Consider the following 21,175-nt stretch of genomic DNA (forward strand, 5'->3'; position numbering starts at 1 on the left):
AGTCGGCTATCTTAAATTATCTTAACCAGCTGTTTATTTTATGGATATCTGTATTTTAGTTCTTTTATTAAGAGTTCTTAGTCTGTTGTTATAATTATGAATGTTTTTAAGATGTGAACCGCTCTGATCCACGGCAGAGAGCGGGATATAGCAAGCTAGAATTTAGCTGGATAAGTGTCCAAATCTTCATTTGACCAGCTAACTTCTGAGTTATGTGGCTAAATGTTTTTGAACATGGACCTCTAAATTTCCAGCACTAAGAAAACATGAGTTAAGCCTATGCATCTCTCTGCACTGGAGAGTAATAGTTTATGCTTTAATTAACGTGGGATTTGCATGGAGGAGTGCTAATTTGTGTGCAATTTTACTTGTATGGGCAAAAATGTGTGCCTATCTGCAGCTTGACATGCGGCTTCGGTGCCCTGGGCTCAGTCTCTGCAAGGTTGCACTATTTGGGAGTTGGAGACTATATCTCAGCACATAAGGGAGTGAATCTTGGCACAGTAACATCAGTTATGTACAAATTGGCAATGTTAAAATGTGTGCCGGCAAAATCTGTGCCAATAAAAAAGTTAGGCAGCTGTGTCAGTAAAAATCTAGAAGACTGTCAGTAAAAAACATTTTCATGAGTTGGCAACCCTGCTGCTACTGCAAGAAAGATCTAAACGTCAGCTTTGGTAATAAAACAGTCAGTTTGTCATTTAAAAGGTCAAGCAGTCAGCCGAAAGGCGTAATTAAATAGACGGCATCATAATACGTTGGGATAACAATGCTTATTCATGCAGAGATTTCCATGTTCTCTTTGTTTCACTAACCTTGCCAGTACCCCTTCAACATTCCTGCCTAGGGAGGGACGCTGTACTACAAACCCCAGAGTTCCGTGCGTCGCACATACTCGAGGCATGGGAATGAGAGCGAGAGCGCGCGGGCGCGCGAGTCGCAGGAGGGGAACATCAATAGGAAGACGCGTGAAGCTGGTGCGCGCGCCTGAGCGTTCTCCTCACAGCGAACGGTCTAAAAAGGAACAGGAAGACGAGAGGCGGGGGAGGGGAGAGGGGGGAGTTCGAACCGCTATTCGCGGAGTCGCTTACGCTAATTTCGGAGCGTACGATCCCCAGCTCCTGGCAACGGCTGCCCTGCCCGCTTTACGTAAAGTTATTGTGAATGGGGGTGAGGGTGACGTCAGCCTCCGAATGTCAACAATGTAGCGATTGAGAGAGAGTAGGCGTTCCATCCAGCGTAGAGCAACAAACGGAGAGGCGCTGTATGCGAGCGAGGCGGCCGCGGGAGGGTAAGCCGATGCTGTGTACAGCAAAGACAGACAGCCAGACAGCCTAAAACGGGACCCATTCCTGTGCATGCTTTTCTCCCGCTGGATTAACAATTGAACAGCGAAAGCAACGTCGGCGCCTTTCCCCGCCTAGGGGCACCGAACACACCGATCGCCATGTGATGAGTTTTCTCTGGGGACAATTTTGAAACAAGCGAACAACAATACAATTCCGAGCCGCCCCAATAACCCTAGCAAAAATAGGGGAGAAGAAGATAAAAGAAACCTGGAAAGTTACTTGAAGGGTGAGTAAATGGTTCTGTTTTTTTTTTCTCTCTTTTGGCAAACCAGATCGGGGGTGATTGAAGTTTTCTTGCTTACAGCGATGCAGGACTGCTAGTGTTTGCAGGAGGCGGAATGAGCATTTTGAAGTGAAATTGGAAGTGTGTGCAAGTGAGGAGGGAGAAAGGAGCTATCCCCCTTTCTCTCGATTTCTTGCTGGATTTTCGCGGGGCAGCGGCGCCTTGCACTTAGGAAATGCCACGAAGGGGCTCTGCTGCTGCTCCTCCTCCTCCTTTCTCCTTGTGCTGCTGTTATTGTGCTGTTGCTGAGGAAGCTGCTGTCAGATTTTTATTGTACATGGAGATCGCGGTCATTCTGGGTTAGAAAAGCGGATACACACGGGGTGTTTTTGTGTATGTGTGCATGCTGGTGGATGTTTGGAGGAGGAGGAGCAGCAGCAGCAGCAGAGTAAAGCAGAGGGTGAATCAGCCAGGCATGGCTCTTGCAATGCGCTGCAACTGCTGCAAAGCCAGCTGTCAGATTTCCAGGCCTGTTTTGCATCGAGACAGACCCGATCTAAACCTGCTCTAATTTACTCACTCGATTCTAATCCTCTTGCTTGGCTCTTTAAAATACAGATGTGGTTGTGTAAAACGGAGATCTGACCTGTCCGGGGTACTTGATACCTGCGTTCAAGATATTTTCTCTTCCTCTCTATTTTAAATCATCCTGTGTAATATGTATACTACATCCTTTTTTTTAAAGAAAAAATATCTGACGCAAGATCGGTGTCTCCCTGGTCTGATTCATGTTAATGGTATTCTGGGTGATCTTGGCTAGATGAGTTTGAGGCAATTTTTAAATTAGAAACGAAGGTTGAAACCGATTTTGAAAGTTGGTTTTTTTTCGGATTTGACGCGGGGGTTGAGTTGTTAAAAAAAAAAAAGAAACAAAACAATAAACAAACAACCAAACCAAAATCCCCAAAGATTATCAACTGCCTGTCCAAGCCCCTGGTTTTGTGTGAAACGCATGCAAACCTGTAGTATCCGATCCCCACTTGTTCTGGCCGTCTCTGTAATCCGGATTACAGGTTAGACGATACTGCGCCGCCAATCATGTCATGCAAAAATTGCTGCGATCACTGGAGGCATCCCTCCAGTAAGCAAGGCGAAAATCCATGTAAGCACGGTCTCTGGCAAGTGCCAGATCGCAGCCTCTTCTCGCATATCCCACCTTAGGTAAACAGTTTGCTTGCTTATTTATTTTTTTATTTACATGTGGCTCAAGGCGAGTGATGTTCAGGAACAGGCTTGGTTATTGTAAATTTAAAACAGTTGAGTGCATGCCACCAAAATGATGCTTTGGTCACTTTGCATGAAAAGACCTTTTAAAGCACGCAGATAAAAATGTTTTGATTTTTTTTTTTGTGGTGTATTTTAGAGTAACTATAACGATTTTCTCAGTTCATTTAAAATGCAGCACGCTGGAAGGGCCCCCACCCTCCGAGTGACATGAAAGAAGCAGCTGAGTGTGAAGTCTTGCCTCTCCTTTTGTGGATCGTTTATTTTTGTAACGCTGCTAGTGCCTTTTTTTTTTTCTTACAGCTTTCCAGTCCCCGTATTGTGAAATCGTAGTGCTCTCACTGCAGGATCCTCGTTAATAGCTTGCCTTGAACTTTTCTGTCCAGTCTGTGCGGTAAAACCTGCAGTCAGAAGGGACTTCCCTGCAGATTGGGCTATGTGATTGCACAAAAATATGCTGAAACACTTGTGTGTATTTTTTTAACGTCATGCTTGCTTTATACTAAAACCCCCTAGCGTTTGGTCCCAGGGTGCTGTCAGTGCCTGTCTATGATTTGCAAAATGTGCCAATCTACTTGGGATTGCCTCGGGTGCGTGGCATTAAGAGGCATTTTATGCCATTGTTGATTTACAATTACTGTACTTGCAAAACTCATCTCGTAAAACCGATGCTTTGTAAGGTTGGGTTTTTTTTTTTTCATTCAAAGCAGTGACAAAAATAATTTCTCCACTTGATCGTGTCTTCTGTCAAATATTTTGCATTCCATATGTGTCCATTTACAATTAGATTGCTATGGGGGGGGTCTTTTGCCCCCCCCCCCCCCACGAGGGCAAAAGACACGCCGTTTGATGTTTCTCGCACAAGTTTTTATGATTGTGAAAGGAAAGGCTGGGCTTTATTTCAGATTTCAAATGAGCATGATTGATGTTATACTGTGAATTCTTCTAGGCCAGTTGATCAGTACAACTAGCAGGAAAGGGAGGGGAAACCCCCCCAACAAATACTGTCCTTCGAGATCACGAGGAGGAGTTGTATATGGACTGTAAAACGCGTGCACCCGGCGGCCGTGTGGCTGGTGACCTCCAACCTGTGCTCGTGCTTGCAGGGGTCACGATCGATTTAGAAAGCTTACTCAGCCTTTTTTTTTTTTCGGTCATTGTTTCCTGGGCTTCTTGCAGCGCGACGTTAACCTTGGCTGCTGTCTGACGAGAATGCTGTGCCTTTGTAACGATTTATAAACCCAGGCATCTGTTCTAACTTCCTCGCTGTTTGCATTTTGCTCGAAGATCTGACAGCCTATAAAAAAAGAAAATAAAAAAAGATAGTCTACAAAGGAGGATGCCGAAAGTCTCTCGTTCAATGTGCAGTAATGTCCTCGGATTGTAAAAGCCCATTTTGTCTGGGGGTGTGAGAAATCTTGATCATGCACCTAAGTCTGGGAAGCTGAGCGCTGGGCAGGGAATCCGGGTTGTCAAATGTAGGGAGTGAAATGCCAACTGGCTACCTTTTTTTTTTTTTTCAGGACAGGATGAGCTAGTCCTGGTGTCACCCCCTTTGCATGCGTGAACTTGTAGATCTGATTTCCCTAACAAGTCGCATGTAGGCGGGAGGTAAAACCAGAACAGGAATCACTCGTCCCAACATTAAAAAAACCCCAACAAACAAACACTGGAGCCAGCTGGCAAAGCCTTGCGCGGGGGGGCAGTGCACCCACTAAAAGGAAATTTCTGCTTACGGTCCTTCACCTTCTTGGGCATGCACCCAGTCGTGATGGGTGGTTCCTTTCTTTCTAATCTTGTGCATTGTGTCCTGGTGCAAGGCGGCGTGGGGGTGGGGGCTGTGTAAAGTCTGGCAAGGGGTGTGGGGAGCTTTCCATTGTACAATGGCTGGAGTTGTCGAGCCCTCCCACAGCTTCTTCCTAAGCGTTGCGCCCTCCACCACAAACCTACAAATAAAACCCCGAGTCCGGGTTTTATTTGACATTTAACATTTGTAAGCGGGGGCAGTGACGGGGGTGGGAGAGCAGCTATAATTAGGTGCTTAGGTCGCTCCCTACGAGGTAACCGATCTGACGTTGATGGCATAAATATTGCATGCATTTTTTTTTCCTTTCTGTTAATTGCTTGCAAAGGATTGTTAAAAAAAAAATGCGCTGGTCGGTTATCGCAAAGGTTTCCCCTTTGTTTCTGCTGCCAGCTGCACCTGAGAAATGCTGGTCGGGTATATTTGTGTGTGTGTTGGGGCGGAGGGTCATCTGGAGGCCGTTACTTATTATTCTGATTCACCCACAGCTAGAAGAGCATAAATATTTTCCATCTGTGTTTGTGAGCGTTTCGGTTATGTGGGCTCGAGAGGAGTCCCCCTCTGAAAAACAGGAACTGCGCTTGTCTGTGACTGTGCACTTCTTGCGGTTTCCATCAGCAACGATTTCTCCTTTAAAAAAAAAAAAATTAATAGTCGGGGGTGGATGAGAAGTGAAGGAGAGGAAAAGCAGTTAAATGCTATTTGAATAGAGGCAGCCCGAGAAGCCACCAGATTTGAATGCAGCTGCAAGGAGATTCTATTTAAAATAATAATTTAAAAAACCCCCCAAAAGCAGACCAAAAACAACAATAGCAAAATAACATTCTCTCCCCCCCCCCCAGCCGCCTGAAAAGGGCCGACAGGGCAGAATGGCTATTTGTATTTATTTATTTATTTTTTGCTAATTGAGAGCTGGAAGCGGGCAAAAGGTGGCCGCGCGGAGGTGGGCGTGTTCTGTGGGCGGGGCTGCTGGCTTTAGGGCGCCTCAGCAGTTTCCGAATGGCGGCGGCCGCTGCTGCTGACTCACGAGTCCGGAGCTCCTCGCAGCCGGAAGCAGCAGCAGCAGCAGCAGCAGCAGCAGCAGCAGCAGCCGACGCCGCTGCCCCACCCCCCGGGGGACGCCGGCTCCCCGTGACCAGAGGAGACAACACGGGCCAGCAGCACAGATTCCCGGAGGGGGAATCGTCCTTGCCTGCACGCGGCAGTTTTAGCTTACCGCTGTGCTCAGGCTTTTGTAAACCCGACCGTTCCCGCTTTAGACAATTACTTTGGCAACGTATACCGGTATTACAGTAGTCTGAATGTGCAAGAGGCCGGTAGCGCATTGCCGGTCCCGGAGCACTTCTGGAGCCGAGGACCCTCCTCTTGTGTTTGCCGAGTTTACGGGCGCCTGGCGTGAGCTCTGCACCTCGCTGCCAAGCTCTGCCTGCTTTGCCCATAGCGCTGCCCCATGTCCTGCAGAACTCGCATCAATAGGGATGACCCTTTTTTAATTGGAATGTGGTCCAGGGAGGCTATGGTTCCACTATTTATTCTGATACTTTTTTTTGTTATTTTTGCTATAGATTTCTTTTAGGATTTTGTGATAGAATTAGAAACCGGTCACTAGTTCTCCCCAAGAATTCTGTGATGCCCAAGAATTATTGAAAGGGCAAAGTGCAGTTATACAGATGGTGTTTGTTTATTTAAAATAATTCAGTTTCTACCGTTTTCAATAAAATAGTACAAAGTGTGATTACAGGGGTTCTGAAGAGATGAGTGTGTGCCCCTCCCCCGAGTCCTGGATGGGGCAGAGAGAGTTTCTGATGGAGCACAGCCTGGCAAAAATCAATAGTTCTGTAGATTGGCCTTTTTTTTTTATTTTTATAGCTTACTTTTCAACAATTTTTTTTTTTACAAACAATTTTTCTTTTTCCAGCATCAGCAGTCCCAGCTGTGAAAGCGAGGAAGGAGAGCCTTCCTGCTGTGGGCTTGCTAACCTGTGGGCAGAATATCTAATTAAGGGGGTCATTTTCTATCAATATCGCACGCGAAAAGGGACTTTTCGCATGCGATAGCTAGATGGGGCGGAGTTGGGGGTGGTGTCGGGGCGGATGCGGTGGAAACTTTGCTGGCGGCGATAAGGTAAGACCTGTTATCACTGCCAGTAGCGCGCCCAATAGTACCACCTTTCACGGTGACGCTATTGGGTGCGAAAGCCGGCAGCGATAACACCGCGGTGGTGCGATCACTGCCGGCTTTTGCAGGCCCCCCCGCCCCCCCATTACCGAGCGATTCAGAAAGCCGTGCGACGTTAGAAAATCCAGGCCTAAGTGTCAGGCCACAATTACCAAGGGTTTCCATGTTGCATATTTCAACTGGGATGATTTATTTATTTATTCATTGACATACTTTATTTTTTGGCTTCAGCATGAATCCTCGAAACCAACTCAGTTGCTCTCCCCCCCCCCCATGGAGATTTCTGTGGCTGGAGCTGCGCTCAGTTGCAACCAGTGAATTGCATTAGTGGCAACGCTGCTGGTGCTGGTTACCTTTTGGTTTTTAATGATGCACTTATGGCTTTTAAGAGAAGCCAGCCTGCCCTGGTCAGGATCGGTCAAGGGCTGGTTTTTTTTGTTGTCACCTTTAAGGCTGTTTTAGATGAAAGAGTGAACTAAATTCTGCACCTGGGAAACTTTGCACAGTGGGACTTACTCACTATTTATAACACTCCCAGGGAAATTCTGCACAAAAAGAATATAAAAATCCTGCATGTTTGAGCAATAACTTTTTAAAGTTGCATTTTAAATTCTTACTCAGACAGTGATTACATTTATTTTGATAAATAAGGTTACGCAGAATTTTTCTGAATTTTAACATATTGGTGCTGATGCAATATTTATGCGCAGAATGCGGGCGCTCAGTGTAGAGCGCCCGTTTTCCTAATGCGTGCCCAGCTACCTCTCCTTGGGCACACGATCCAATATTTAAATTAGGGGGGTCACGCAAAAAAAGGAGGCGCTAGGGAAAATGTGTGCATCCGCAGCGCCTTCTCGTCATCGGGCGCACAGGAGAGGTGGCTATCAAGCACGTTGGGAAAACGGCCTCATTGTGCACAGGAGTAGTGGGACAAGCTGATCACAGCTGATTAGGCATCGACATAGGGCCTGATTCACTGAGCCTTTGCTGCCTCATAGGCAACTCGTGAGAAAAGCTATAGGAAATTAGGCCCCCAGCGGTGGTTTGACTCTCTTAAAATAAAAACATATAAACTGAGATGTCATCTGTGTGTGACAGTTTGTTCTTTTATTAAGAACCAGGGCAGAAACAGCTTGCAGGTGTTTGAGATTTCTTTCACTGTTTTGAGGGAGAAGACCAACTCGCATTCCAGGTAGAATAAAAGGGGGGAATTGTGTAACTGTTTCCTATGTTTCCTCTCTTTGCGGCCTGCTGTTTTGAACCCTTCCCGCTTTGTGGTGCCTGCAAAGAGTACAAGGGAAAAAGAAAAATGATGTAAAAAAAAGCGATCAGAATGTTAGGACTAGTAGGAAGGGAACGGAGAATGTCATAATGCCTCTGTATTGCTCCATGATGAGATAGCACCTTGAGTATTGTGTGCAATTCTGGTCGCCGCATCTCAAAAACGATGTAGTTGCAGTAGAGAAGGTATAGAGAAGGGCGACCAAAATGATAAAGGGGATGGAAAGGCTCCCCTATGAGGAAAGACCAAAGAGGTTAGAGCTGTTCAGCTTGGAGAAGAGACGGCTGAGGGGGGATATGATAGAGATTTATAAAATCATGAGAGGACTAGCATGGGTAAATGTGAATCAATTATTTACTCTTTCATAGATTGGAAGGACTAGGGGGTAATCCATGAGGTTAGCAAGTAGCACATTTAAAACAAAACAGAGAAAATTCTTTATCACTCAATGCACAATTAAGCTCTAGAATTCATTGCCATAGGATGTGGTTAGTGTATTTAGCGTAGCTGGGTTTAAAAAAAGGTTTGGATAAGTTCCTGGAGGAGAAGTCCATAAACTATTAATCAAGTTGACTTAGGGAACAGCCACTGCTATTACTGGCATCAGTAGCATGGGATCTGTTTAATGTTTGGGTACTTGCCAGGTACTTGTAACCTAGATTAGCCACTGTTGGAAACAGGATGCTGGGCTTGATGGACTCTAGATCTGACTCAGTATGGCAATTTCTTATGTTCTTATGACCATACAGTTCATGGTATCTGCCCATCCACAAAACCGCTCAGCTCTACAATTCCTACCACTCCCTCAGAGATCCCCTGTGCTTGTCCCATGCTTCCTTGAATTCAGAGACTGTCCTTGTCTCCACCACCTTTGCTGGGAGGCTGTTTCATGCATCCACCACCCTCTCTGTAAAGAAATATTTCCTTAGATTACCCCTGACTCTACCCCCTTTCACCTTCGTCCTATGACCTCTCTCGTTCCAGAGCCTCCTTTCCACTGCAAGAGACCTGCCTCCTGTGCACTGAATACCTCGGAGGTATTTAAATATCTCTATCATATCTCCCCTCTTTCGCCTTTCCTCTAGGGTATCCATGTTTAGATCTTGAAGTATTTCCCCATAGGTTTTAGAACAAAGACCACTGACCATTTTAGTAGCCACCCTCTGGACCGACTCCATCCTGTGTATATTCTTTTGAAGGTGCGGTCTCCAAATATCTCCACGTCATTGTGGCCGCTCCTGTGTCGGGGCACATTCTGCACTCTGGAGAGGACTCAAGTCGTGAATCTGGCACACCGCAAGAGTTGAGGGGGGCTTGTGAGCATTTGAGTTTGTCGTGGTGGCTGTTAGTGGAATTCACATCTGTCAGGCTGCAAACATTTTTGGCTGGTGAAATGCTATAGTGCATGGATATAAAGCTGGGGGCTGTGCTTGGTAGCGCTGTGCCCCTGGAGTGTTTCTTGTCAGCTGGATCTGCTGCTGCTTTGCAGGTCGCGTCAAAGTGTCTCTGTGCTGTGTTCACACTCTGCTAAAGCAGCAGCACTAGGGATGTATTTATTCTTTTTTTTTTTTTTGAAAGATAATTCAGTTGGCACTTAAACAAAGCCACGGTGCTTCCCCTTTTTCATACTGGTTTATGTTTTGTCCCCCGAGGATCCGTTGGTACTCAAGAGTTTTCCAGAGCATCTTGAATGGAAGTTCGGTCTAGACGCCGGATGCTGCCGTGACGTTCTTTCTCCAGCTCCCATGCAGGCGTTGCACTGCCGTACGTTCAGTGGACAAGAGTGGCGACGTTGCGCAGTTCATAAGGACTTCCCCCATAAATTCGGGGATAAAGGCCTCTTACAGAACTCCCCCCTCCAGAAAATACTTCCCCTGCTTCCTGTCTGCCTCTGCACTGCACCAGTGGCACAGGTTGTGGCCTCGGCTGTGTCCGGCTCTGCGTACACATGCTTCGTCTCTTGGCGCCCGGTGCCAGCTGCACGAGCTCCTGTACTCGGCGTGACTGGCGCCTTATCACAAGGGTTTCCTAGCACCACGTGCTTCGGGGCTGCCGGCTGAGCACTCCTCGCCAGGAGCTTCCTTTAGGCCCTGGGAGAGAACCTGTCCTTCTGGGAGATCTGGGCTGTCTGCCTTGTTCGGTATTCATTGTGATCACTGAGTTGTGGGCTACCACCGTGAGGATGTTCTTTACGCTCCATGGAAATAGCACAAAGGGTGGATGTGGAAGGGCATTTACCTACCGTTAAAGTCGTAGTAGTAATTTAAAAAAAAATATATGTATATATCTAAGAATATAGTAAGTCTCATTAAGCATTACTGAGTTTATAATATGTACAGAAATAGGATTCATGATTAGGCTATATTAGCCAGTCTGTTTCCCTTTTGTTTATTCCAACAAAGCATGCATGGCAAAATGGAAGAAAGGGCACCTAGGAATAAGACCCAAAAGAGGACGCAACCAGGCTGGGAAAGGTGTTTGGGTAACTTGGTGCCTCTGGAAGTGTGACTTTCAGATAAGTGGATGAGGGGTGGTGTTGAGGCTTCTTAAAGTTCCCTGACAGACTCTGGGGAGGTATCAGGACACTGAAAGATTTCCATGCAGCTGGAAAAGCTCTTACTACCTGCACTGCAAACTTTGCTGTCAACTGGCAGGCTAGGTGGCCCAGTAGTGCAAGCAGTGAGCTGAGAACCAGAGAAGCCAGGCTTCAAATCTCAGCATCTTCCACTGACATTCCTTTTGACTTTGGGCAAATCTCATTATTGCTCCTTGCCTCAGGTATCCACTTGTAAGCCCTTTGGAGTAGGGACTTGTACCTGAATACTTATCATCATTGTACAGTGCTGCACCTGTCCAGCAGCACCATAAAAATATTTCCACCTCCCTCTCTTTAACCCCCACCCTAGAGAGGATGCCTGGGTGACCCTGTGAGCCTGCACTGGTTCCAAGGACTAGAGGGGCATCTGTTATAGGAGAGCCTCCATGCCACTCCTTATGTTGCCTCTGTAGTGTATCCCACCCCGGTTGGCCCCAACAGGGAGCAGACTCCTAGCCGAGCCCAGTGTGTTTGGATGTGAAACGCTGGCAGGTACTAGCCCTGGTCTTTAAGGTTTGCACTCGAAGGTTTACATATCATGCATGCCTTTTTCTTTCTATCTGTAATACTTTCCGACCTTCCACTCGGGGGGGGGGGGGGGGGGGGTTGAAACCACGACCTGAATGTCTTGCAGGGTTTATATTTAGAAGCGGCAACCCTTATCGATGCCGATGACTCATCTGTATCGGCGGAAACCGAGAACGCCCACCTGGCTCCATGAGTTACTCAGCGCGGTTTTCGCTCCGCTGCCGGTCAGAAGAGCTGAACGGGCTCTGTGAAAGCCCGGGGAGCTCACCTTTCTTCTTAACTCTTTTCTGCTACAGGCGTCGATTATTTTTTTTTTTTTTAAATCACTGCTCCAGGGCTTTCGGTGCAGCTTAAAAAAAAAAAAAAAAAAGAGTCAAGCAGGGACATTAATTAATTAATTAATTATTTAAAATATATATAATATATAATATAATTATATATTAATATATATATATTATATATATATATATATTAATATATAAATATATTTATAAAATATATATTTATAAAATATTTATATAAAATAAAATTATAACTGCCTGTGCGATTTCTGGGGTTTTTTTTTTTGTTTAAAGTTTGCAGCAGCAGGCATGGCACGTCTGGCGAGTGACTCGCCCCATGGCAGAGCTGCGCCGGGCTCTGTCACCCCTGCCGCGTCTCGTGACCAGCAAACAGAGTGACCTGGGTTGAGATATGGAACCTGGCTCCATCTGCCTTCCTTTCCTGGCCCCCCTCTCCCCTTCAGTAAACTCTCAGAACTAGCTTCATGTTGGAATATGAACAAGATCATGGCCCTCATTTAAAGGTTTTGCCACAAACACCTCGCCACAGTACACGAATCCTCCCCTGCCCCCCCAACTCCACTCCAGCTCACACCCACTTGCCCTGAGGGCAGTGCTTGTTCCTAGAACACACACATTGGGGGGGGGGGGGGGAGGATGGAGGGGTGTGGTGGTGCCCCTCGTGTTGCTGTTCAAATATCTGACTAGCCATTCAGCTTCTCTCTCAGCCACAATATTCAGCCTTTGACTGTTAACTTATTTTGACTAACTTAGACCTGCTTAATAGACTTACCTGTCTTAAGTAGCGATTTGTCTGGGGATATTCAGCAGCGTAGCCGTGCTGCTGAATATCCCATCTAAATTAGCTGGATATGTCTATCCGGCTAGTTTAGCTGAATGGCTAGGTTTTAATTATTGATCTCTGTAACGGTAAACCCTGCTACTAGCTGCCCTTGGTGCAAACAATACTTCTTTGTTCTGTAATTGTGTCTTTAAGGGTCCATTTGCAACTTAAAATGTAATTGTATAATTTGTAAGCCCCCTCTCATACTTCAAGCATGATGAATGTATAGTATGCATGAGTATGTTAGTAGTAATAGCAGCAGCAGCGTTTACTGAGAAAGCAGATCAAGTGAATCTGTGCTCCAGTGTGGCTCTGCCTGAGCAACAACCACAGCTATCTCCTGTTGAAGAACAAAAAAAAAAAATGTGCCACCTTCCTCCCTATTGCGTATGTATCTCAGATGGGACATATTACCGTACTCCCCTCTCCCTCCTGTATAATACACTCCCCACCTTCTCGCTGCTATAGCGCATTTAAAGTTAGACATAAACCACACACATTACATACTCGCCTTAAGTTCCTTTTCTCCCTAATGCCTTAGCCTCAGACTACAGTTAGCTAGGACACCTGGACAGCAGACACCAAATTCTCAAAACGGCTGCGTTGCTCAAAGGCACCTGGATGAACCATGTGCACACCCAAGCCGAGGTAGTAAAGAGAGAGAATGTGTCGCTTTCTTCTGAGCTAATTGTTACAGTCCCTTCTGATTGGCTGATGCCTGATGAGTCATCACTCTGCAACTGCTGGCACAGGAGGGACTTTCTCAGATAGACAAAAATGATGCGGGTTACTATGGTAACTTAGCCGTCTGGTCGCCCAGCCCAAAACTAACCCTTCCCGCACAACGGAATAAAAAACTACTCCAATTGCGCATGAAATCCGTCCAACTGGCAACACTGAATGGAACAAACTATTTTATTTGAACCTTGGCTTCCCTGGTTCTCCATAAACCACAAGACCCTATAAGTCCTCTCTGTAATCTACTCATTGCCAACCAAAAGAGGACTATATACCTTTATGTACACTGATGTCTGGTATTCTTTCAATGGACGAGACCATATAGTGGTGATAGCCCCACTGTTGAATGTACCATTTTTAATTTATAATTTCCGTGATATTTTTTTAATAATATTTCATAACATCAATTAGTGGTGTCCCCCATCCAATAATACTTTAATGATATGAATTTTCCTTATCAATAAAATCATTTTTAACCATCTTTTCTTGTACTAATAAAGTTGTCTATAAATAGCTCTCCTCCACGGTCACCCTAAATCGCATGAATTGACAATTTTATTCACTTAAGCTAATCTTTATGTAGGATGCTATCCCTGAGGAAGATGGGATCGTTGAAACACTGAGTGTTGGGCAGACGGCTCCAATTTTGCGGCAACAAATGGATTTAACAAGAGATGATAGCATCCTACATAAAGATTAGCTTAAGTGAATAAAATTGTCAATTCATGCGATTCAGGGTGACCATGGAGGAGAGAGCTATTTATAGACAACTTTATTAGTACAAGAAAAGATGGTTAAAAATGATGTTATTGGTAAGGAAAATTCACATCATTAAAGTGTTATTGGATGGGGGACACTACTAATTGATGTTAAGAAATATCACGGAAATTATAAATTAAAAACGGTACATTCAACAGTGGGGCTATGCCTCATACAAAGAGGAAAGCAAAGATGAGGGAGTCATCTGCGTCAAGTATTTCTGGTAATTTATTTCAGTCAACTATCACGGATTGTTTTCAGATTAATCCCACAAATACACCTGGAAGGGCCGCTAGTAGTCCGACCCAGGAGCAGGGGTTGGTCTACGAGGCATTTGAAACATCGTTAACCCCAGGTGCCCCAGAGAAACCGGTCCCACAGTCTGCAAAAACTGATTCAGATTTGAATTCCTCTGTGCAAGATTCCTTGGTATCCCATAGAAATGTCGTGAAAACGACTGAAATTCTGGAGGACATTGAAAATCATAGTCCCAGGGCAACTAATGCAGATGTGATTGATGGGACATTGCAACAGTTAAGAGGACTTGATGTTCAATTAAATTTGAATGGTATTGAGAATGTTTCTGTTATCACTCCAAAAAAATTTTCAATGGAAGAATTAGGAATTATGATGATAAATATGCAAAAATCAATAAATAGATTGGCCAGTACAGTTTTAAGAAGCTTTGAAAAAGAATATTCAGGTACAAGAGAAAGTGGATTCATTGGAAAAGAGTGTTAATGTAATGGATAAACATTTGGGGGAAGTTCAAAATATTCAGTTAAACTTAATTAAATCAGAGGAAGATCATGAAAATAAGATCGAGGTATTGGAAAATCAGATGAAGAAATCAAACCTTAGGTTACTAAATTTTCCAAAAAGCCATTTGGTAACACCCCTTGATTTATTTTACAGTTACCTAAAGAATATCCTGAAATTTTCACAGGATAATTTACCTAAATTAAATAAAATCAATTATTTGCAACAAATAATGGAAGGGGAGAGAAATGGGAAAAATGGAGAGATTATTGAAGATCTAAATCTGACAGATTTTTTAGAAAAATCTTTTGAATCAAAGATTACTGCTACGGCAACGTTAGTAGTACAGTTTGTGTCACAAATCGATAGAGATGCAGCGTTAAGCTTGCATTTTAAGTATCAGAAGTATAATTTTTATGGGCAATCCATAAGGATCTTTCCAGACATAGCTCGTTCCACTCAGCTAAGACGTAAGAAATTTATAGTAATGCGATCGGAAGTTATATCAAGAGGTGCACAATTCTATTTAAGATATCCCTGTAAATGTTTAATTAAACAATTAAATAACATATATGTTTTCACACAGCCTGAACAACTACGAATTTACTTGGACACACACTCTTAGGCAACTGTGCAAATAAGGGTAAAGAGTTAAGTGGGATAAGTCAAGCATCAAGTATGGTGTAAATTTTATATTTTTTCCTTGGTGGTAAATGCTCCTAGATAATTGGCAACCCATGGTTCTCAATCAATTACTTTATTAGATTACTTATGTAGAAAGATGATTTGCTTTTTGTGCTATCAAGGTATAACTTTGTGGATATGGATGATGTATCTAGTATTCTGTATTAAATTGAAATTTCAATAAAAATAAAATTAAAAACAAAAAACAAACAAACAGAGGGGTATTGCAGTCCCCAAAACCATCCCGCGCAACGCAGCATTCAGAACGTGCCTAAACTGAAACACAAGACTGCATGCCGCAGAGAGGGGCTTCTCCCTTCCCCCAACCCTACCCCCCCAACTGGTGTCCTGCAGCCGGATTATCCCTTTCTGCATCTTTCTGGTGGACACAGCGCTCTGGCACGTGCCTCTCACGGTTCTAGGCCCCGTGCCCTTCCTCTAACTGGTTTGAGAGGCTCTTAGCTTGGTATGCATGGACCCTGCCTCCTGCCAGGTTACATCACTTAACGGTGCTGCAGGTCAGTCCTTAGCTCTTTTTGCAGGGAGGAGACCAGGCCGTTCACCCCAGAAAGCCGAGGCAGTCTCTTGCGATAATTTTGTTCTTTTTTTTTTAGCGGGTGTCAAAGGACTCCCGAGATGAGCGTGAATAGGAAGAAAGGTGAAAAGTCGCGGAATAAGCGGCGGGTGGAACCGATACCGCCGTTACCCCCCAGACGTACCCGGCGGCGTTTTCCAGTACGGAAAAGAATACATTTTCAGAAGAAGGAAAAACGGGGAAGGCGGTGGGATCCCCTCTGCTTCTTAAGGTCGGACATGTTGGATGCCATGAGGTTTTCCCTCAGCCCAAGCAAAAGAAGTTCTGCCGAGATGTGTTCGTGCCTGCTGTAGTATATCGCTCGATAAGAGGCGGCTAAGATACACCTTCACCTTGTACAACCTCTCTCTCTTTTATCTTATCTTGCCTGCAGCTAATCAACATGTCGGTGAGATGAAACAAAAAAAAAAAATAGTATTTCTTTTCAAAACAGGTTGTGAAAGTCCATGCTTTGTGTGACAGGGTTGTTTAAAGCAAAAATCTTCAGAAGGGAAACAGACTAGAAAGGAAAGCTGGAGCTACTCTGGTGTCCCTGGCATTGGCCAGTCTTGACCCCGGAACCGTCCTTACCTGCCCTGACCTTTGTGTCGGCGTGGCTGTGTCTCAGCGTCGTTGCCCTTTTGGTCTCGTTCCTGGGTCTGTTTGTTCTGCCCCAGTGTATTTTGTTGGTTGCCTTGCTCCCGCATTTCCTGGCAGAAAAGGTCCACCTTGCTTTATCCTGGCTCCGGCCGCTCTTCACCTGTTCACGGGGGTCGCAAGTCGTTGGCGCCATGTCCGAGAGGCGAGGGGGTGGGGGTTGGGGTTGGGGGGGGGCTTTGGTCAGGGTGAGCTCAGCTTTGCTCCCATGGAGGGATGAATCTTTTAAGTTGCCGGGGGTAGGAGTTGCCGGCAGAAACTTTGAAATCTCTCGAGGAGTGACTCGGAGAGCAGAATGAGAAAGGGCGCGCTCCTTGCGACCCTTGTGCAAATCACTTTTATCCCCCTTCCTGTTGCTTCGGGAACTCGCTGAGAGGGTGAGCTCTTTTGGGCAGGAACTTACTGAATGCGAATTTGAATAATGGCGTAAGCCGCCTGCAGCGTATAATTTAAGGAACGAGGGTGCTAGGGAGGGAGGATTCTATCAAAACGCTTGCTTGCTTGCTTTCCCCTGGCCGCACCCGGAATCTTCCTGCATCTAAGTGTATCGGAGGCCTGGGCAGACATCATGCCGACACACGGAAGGGAAAGTGAGCGGCGGAAATGTGGAATCGGGGAAGGAGGCTTCCAGCATCGAGTGGGTGTGCTCACGTTTTATTTATTTTTTTCTCCCGCCTCAGGCTGTGATGAGGGGGATCCTGGTTTGGACTTCCCCACCCCCCTCTCTGGATATGGTCAGGCCTGGGCGAGCTGCGGCGGTAGCGTGCTCAGGCTTGGGTGGGGGGGGGGAAAGGAGGAGTGAAGGTCGTTGCCGCCACCGTAGTGGCCGCCCGCCAGCTCGCTAGTGGCCCTCGGATCGGGGAGGCTGCCAGGGCATGCTGTTTGGTGGCGTGGGGAGGGGCGGGAAGGTGGAGGCCGCTGGGGAGAAAAATGGCACAAAGATCATTTCGTTCCCGCCAAAACTGGCGCTCACTTTGTTCCAGATGGAGGGGGTGAGGCGTTTTCCCATCTGGTCCCCCTGTACCTGTCACCTGGCAGGTCGGTGCCTTCCCAGACTCTGGTCTCGCCGGTGGCTCCGCCTCTTTCATGACGTCATCCATGGCAGACGTTATACAGAGGTCTTTTGCTGGGTGGCAGGTCGGCCCCAAAGGGGTGACTGAAAAGGGGCCCGATATCTTGCCGCCCCTTTAGGGAGCTCCTTCAGGAATGAGCGGGGAAACAGGGATTGTTACTCGGGATGTGATAGGGTATACATCCTCTCTTCTTGGAGTGAGGGGATAATGTTTGCAGGGGTTTTAGTAGTTTAGTATAAGATACTTTGGTATTTAGATGGCCGGGTGTGGGATGAGGTTTTGTGGGTTTATTTGGAATGACTGTTTATGTTTTTAGTTTTGTATTGCAGTGAGAGTGGGGGATGGGAATATTCTTTCCATTAGGGACTACTTTGTATTGAATATTGTATTTTTATTGTGTTTTTAGCTGTGGTGTAAACCACTCTGGGTTCATATTTAGGAATTAAGTCAGTATAAAATATAATGTGATGTAGTTTCATAAACTCTGATGGAGACATTACATGCCTCCAAGGTATCAGTGCATGGGAGGTGGGTCTCCTGCAATGGACAGGAGACTGGAACGAAGAGTCAAGGGATAGGGAAATATTTCTTTACAGAAAGGGTGGTGGATACATGGAACAGCTTCTGAGTGGAGGTGGTGGAGACAAGGACAGTATCTGAATTCAAGAAATCATGGGACAAGCACAGCGGATCTCTGAGGGAGTGGTAGGGACTGGAGAGCAGAGCAGTTCATTTGGATGGGAAGACAAGGCGAGTCATATGGTCTTTTTCTGCTGTTTCTATGAACATTTGAGTACTAGGACAAAAAGGAGATCTAGGAATAAGACCAAGAAAGGAAGTGCTTTGAACCCAGAAACTGGTAAGTTGATATATTGACTAATGTTAGTGCTGCAGCCTTAAGTGCCTTGGTATTGTCATAGTGGTGGCTGCCGCTGCGTAGATTTCTCAGATTTTGGGAGCTGATTATGAGGAAATGCTCTGTTCTGTTAGATTGATGTTTCCGATTTGGTTTTGCATGGGTTGACTTGGCCAGCTTTGCTGGTGCGGTTGGTTGTGTGCTGACTTTGGCGCCCAACACCATTTTGTGTTCCTCCCATCGAGCAAGACTTGGCATGCTGCGGGAGCAGCATTCAGAGCCATCAAGGGGGAAGGAAGGAGTCCTGGTCTTCGCTGGTCCGTGATACCTGCCGGCTGGATGTGTGCCAGCTTTCAGAGGGAGTTGCGGTTGGTGGCCTCCGGCTTCCGATTGGCCCTGTGATGGCTGGATTTGATACGGGGAGGGGGGTGTGTGGGGGCTTATGGTGCCTTAGCCACCTTCCCCACTCTAGCCCCCCCCCCCCCCGGTCTAACTGAGTTGGAAGCTCAAAGAAACAGGAAGATACTGCTGGTTGGAAAATGGAAACCAAGCCGTGGCTATAAGAGGATATTACTTACGCAGTGTCAATTTCTATTTACCTACATGTGTCTGGATAAATGGTTTGGTCTAATTGACCAATGAGGACAGTGTCATGGATGTGAGCCCTTGGGCTGTGGCGTGGTTGACTCAGCCTAGAAGGTGAGTCAACCCACACCGACAGCTGGTGGACTTGCACTTACTGAGACTGGAGCTTCACCTATACCAGCCCCGTTCCCTACAGGTTGGCCCTTTGGATTCCAGGGGCCGGCAAGGCTTAGGCAAAAGTCCCATAAGGAGCATAGCAGAAAGTATCTGGATCCAGGCCAAGGTTGAGGCAGGCAGCAAGCAGTCAGTATCCAGGTTCAGATCGGGGTCAGGGCAGGCGGCAGTCCAAAGGCGTAGTCAGTATCCGTAGCAGGGATCAAAACTAGGAATCAGGCTAAGACAGACAAGACGGGGCAAGACAAAAACACAAAGGACCAGGACAGGGCAAGGTAACAGACTCGGGGCAAAGGCAAGAATAAGGCAAGGCAAGACGGTAGGGCAGTGAGGCAAGGCGCAAGAAGTGGCAACTCGCACCGCAAGGCAGGAGGACCTGTTGCTGAGGTACCGAGGAACGGGATGACTGAGCTTAAGAGCGCAACCTCCAGGGACCCCATGGCTTTCCCGTGGGGTCTCTGGAGGTTGCCCACCGTGGGGTCCATATCAGAGAGAGTACGTGCGCCTGTGCCTATGGGCGCACGCAGCAGCAGCGATGTTCTGGCCGTGAAGATGGAGGTTTGGTGTTGGGTGGGTCAGCTGCTCCCCGAGGTTGTGGGACCGTCCCGCAATTGACCAGATGTTACTCACAGCAACTTGTACCTGTTATGGTACTTCTAGACAAGGGGCAGGATATCAGTGCATCCTCTGAGATGCACTGATATCTTTAGGGGTGGTGAGGAGAACAGCAGCAGGTTTAGAAGTTGTGGGCGACGAACACTGAGCAGAATTGGGAGGCTTGATTTTCAAAGCCACCTATAGGTGCGTTTGCATACCTGCCTTATTTATGCTTGTAAGTGGCAATTTGAAAATCGATCTGGGGGGGAGGGGTAACTAAGGAATGAAATCGTGACTTGGGTGCATACTTTTTGCTTGCTGCGGGTGTAAATTTTGCCTGAGGAAATTTGTGCGTGTACTCCAGCCAATGACCAGAGGCTTTTCAGAATGAACCGATGTGCGGAAGTTGGCTTTGAAAACCCTTGGTAAAGTCTGTTGGGGTAAATATTCAGCAGCCGAGCAGCTATCCGGCTAACTTAACTGGGATATTCAGCAGTGCAGCCGTGCCACTGAATATACCCGGGTAAGTTAGAGTAAGCTGGATATGTGGTATCCGGCTAAATTTAGACCTCCCCTATGGCATGTCTAGAGTTTTTCCGGTAACTCCGCTCCTCCCTGGAACACCTACCTCCCCACCCCAGGAATGCCCCCAATTTGCCCGGCTAAAATTCTAGCCGTTTAATTCGTTTTCAGGCTAGAATTTAGACGGATAAGCCTTTTTAAATATGTTGTTAAATCATTGAAAGGGCTAACTTTCCCGTTACCCTTCTGAACGGCTTTTGAATCCATGCCTCCGCGTGTATGGTGAGCCTGCAGACTTTACCGCTGTTATAAAATTGTTCTCTGGAAGGGCAACCAACGTTTAGGCTAAGAAAGTAAATAAAAGTAAGAGGTGTCTTTTTTTTTTTTTTTTTAAAGAGGTGGCTGAAAAGTTACAGACAAAAAGGTTAGCATGCAAAAAGGTACGAGGGACCTCGGAAAGGGGAGGATAGAAGAGTATCTGGAAAAGCTGGGAAAAGCGAGGAAGGCAGTCAGGACAGCTAAAGGGCAAAGAGGAAAAAATAGTAAGGCAGTAAAAGAAGACGATTGCTTTTTTTTTTCTTTTTTTTTCCTCAGATGTGTCTCTGGAAGGAGAAAGTGCAGAAGTGGGATTATAAAACTGAGTGGTGGGGCAGACGGCAAGATAAAAAAGCAAAAGTATTGAACAGGTTCTTTTGTGCATAGGTTAGGAGAGAGGTGGATTAATGTCAGGAATATAAATGAAAGGGAGGTAGATCTCAGTCTGTTTTCAGAATAGCCACAAAGGGGCAATTTTTCGAAAGCATTTCCGCACGTAAACGGGCTTTTGAA

General features: G+C 46.1%; 1 protein-coding gene across 1 annotated transcript in view; it reads left to right on the forward strand.

Annotated features, from left to right (window-relative positions):
- The first annotated feature begins 1,063 nt into the window (after positions 1 to 1,063).
- Positions 1,064 to 21,175, forward strand: part of BACH2 (BTB domain and CNC homolog 2) — a 439,685-nt gene continuing 419,573 nt past the window's right edge. Inside the window, exon 1 of the mRNA XM_029595411.1 lies at positions 1,064 to 1,575. The gene's annotated coding sequence lies outside the window, so the exon portion shown is untranslated. The remainder of the gene's footprint in view (positions 1,576 to 21,175) is intronic.

This window comes from Rhinatrema bivittatum, chromosome 3 (assembly GCF_901001135.1).
Source record: "Rhinatrema bivittatum chromosome 3, aRhiBiv1.1, whole genome shotgun sequence".
In the NCBI taxonomy this organism is placed as follows: Eukaryota; Metazoa; Chordata; class Amphibia; order Gymnophiona; family Rhinatrematidae; genus Rhinatrema; species Rhinatrema bivittatum.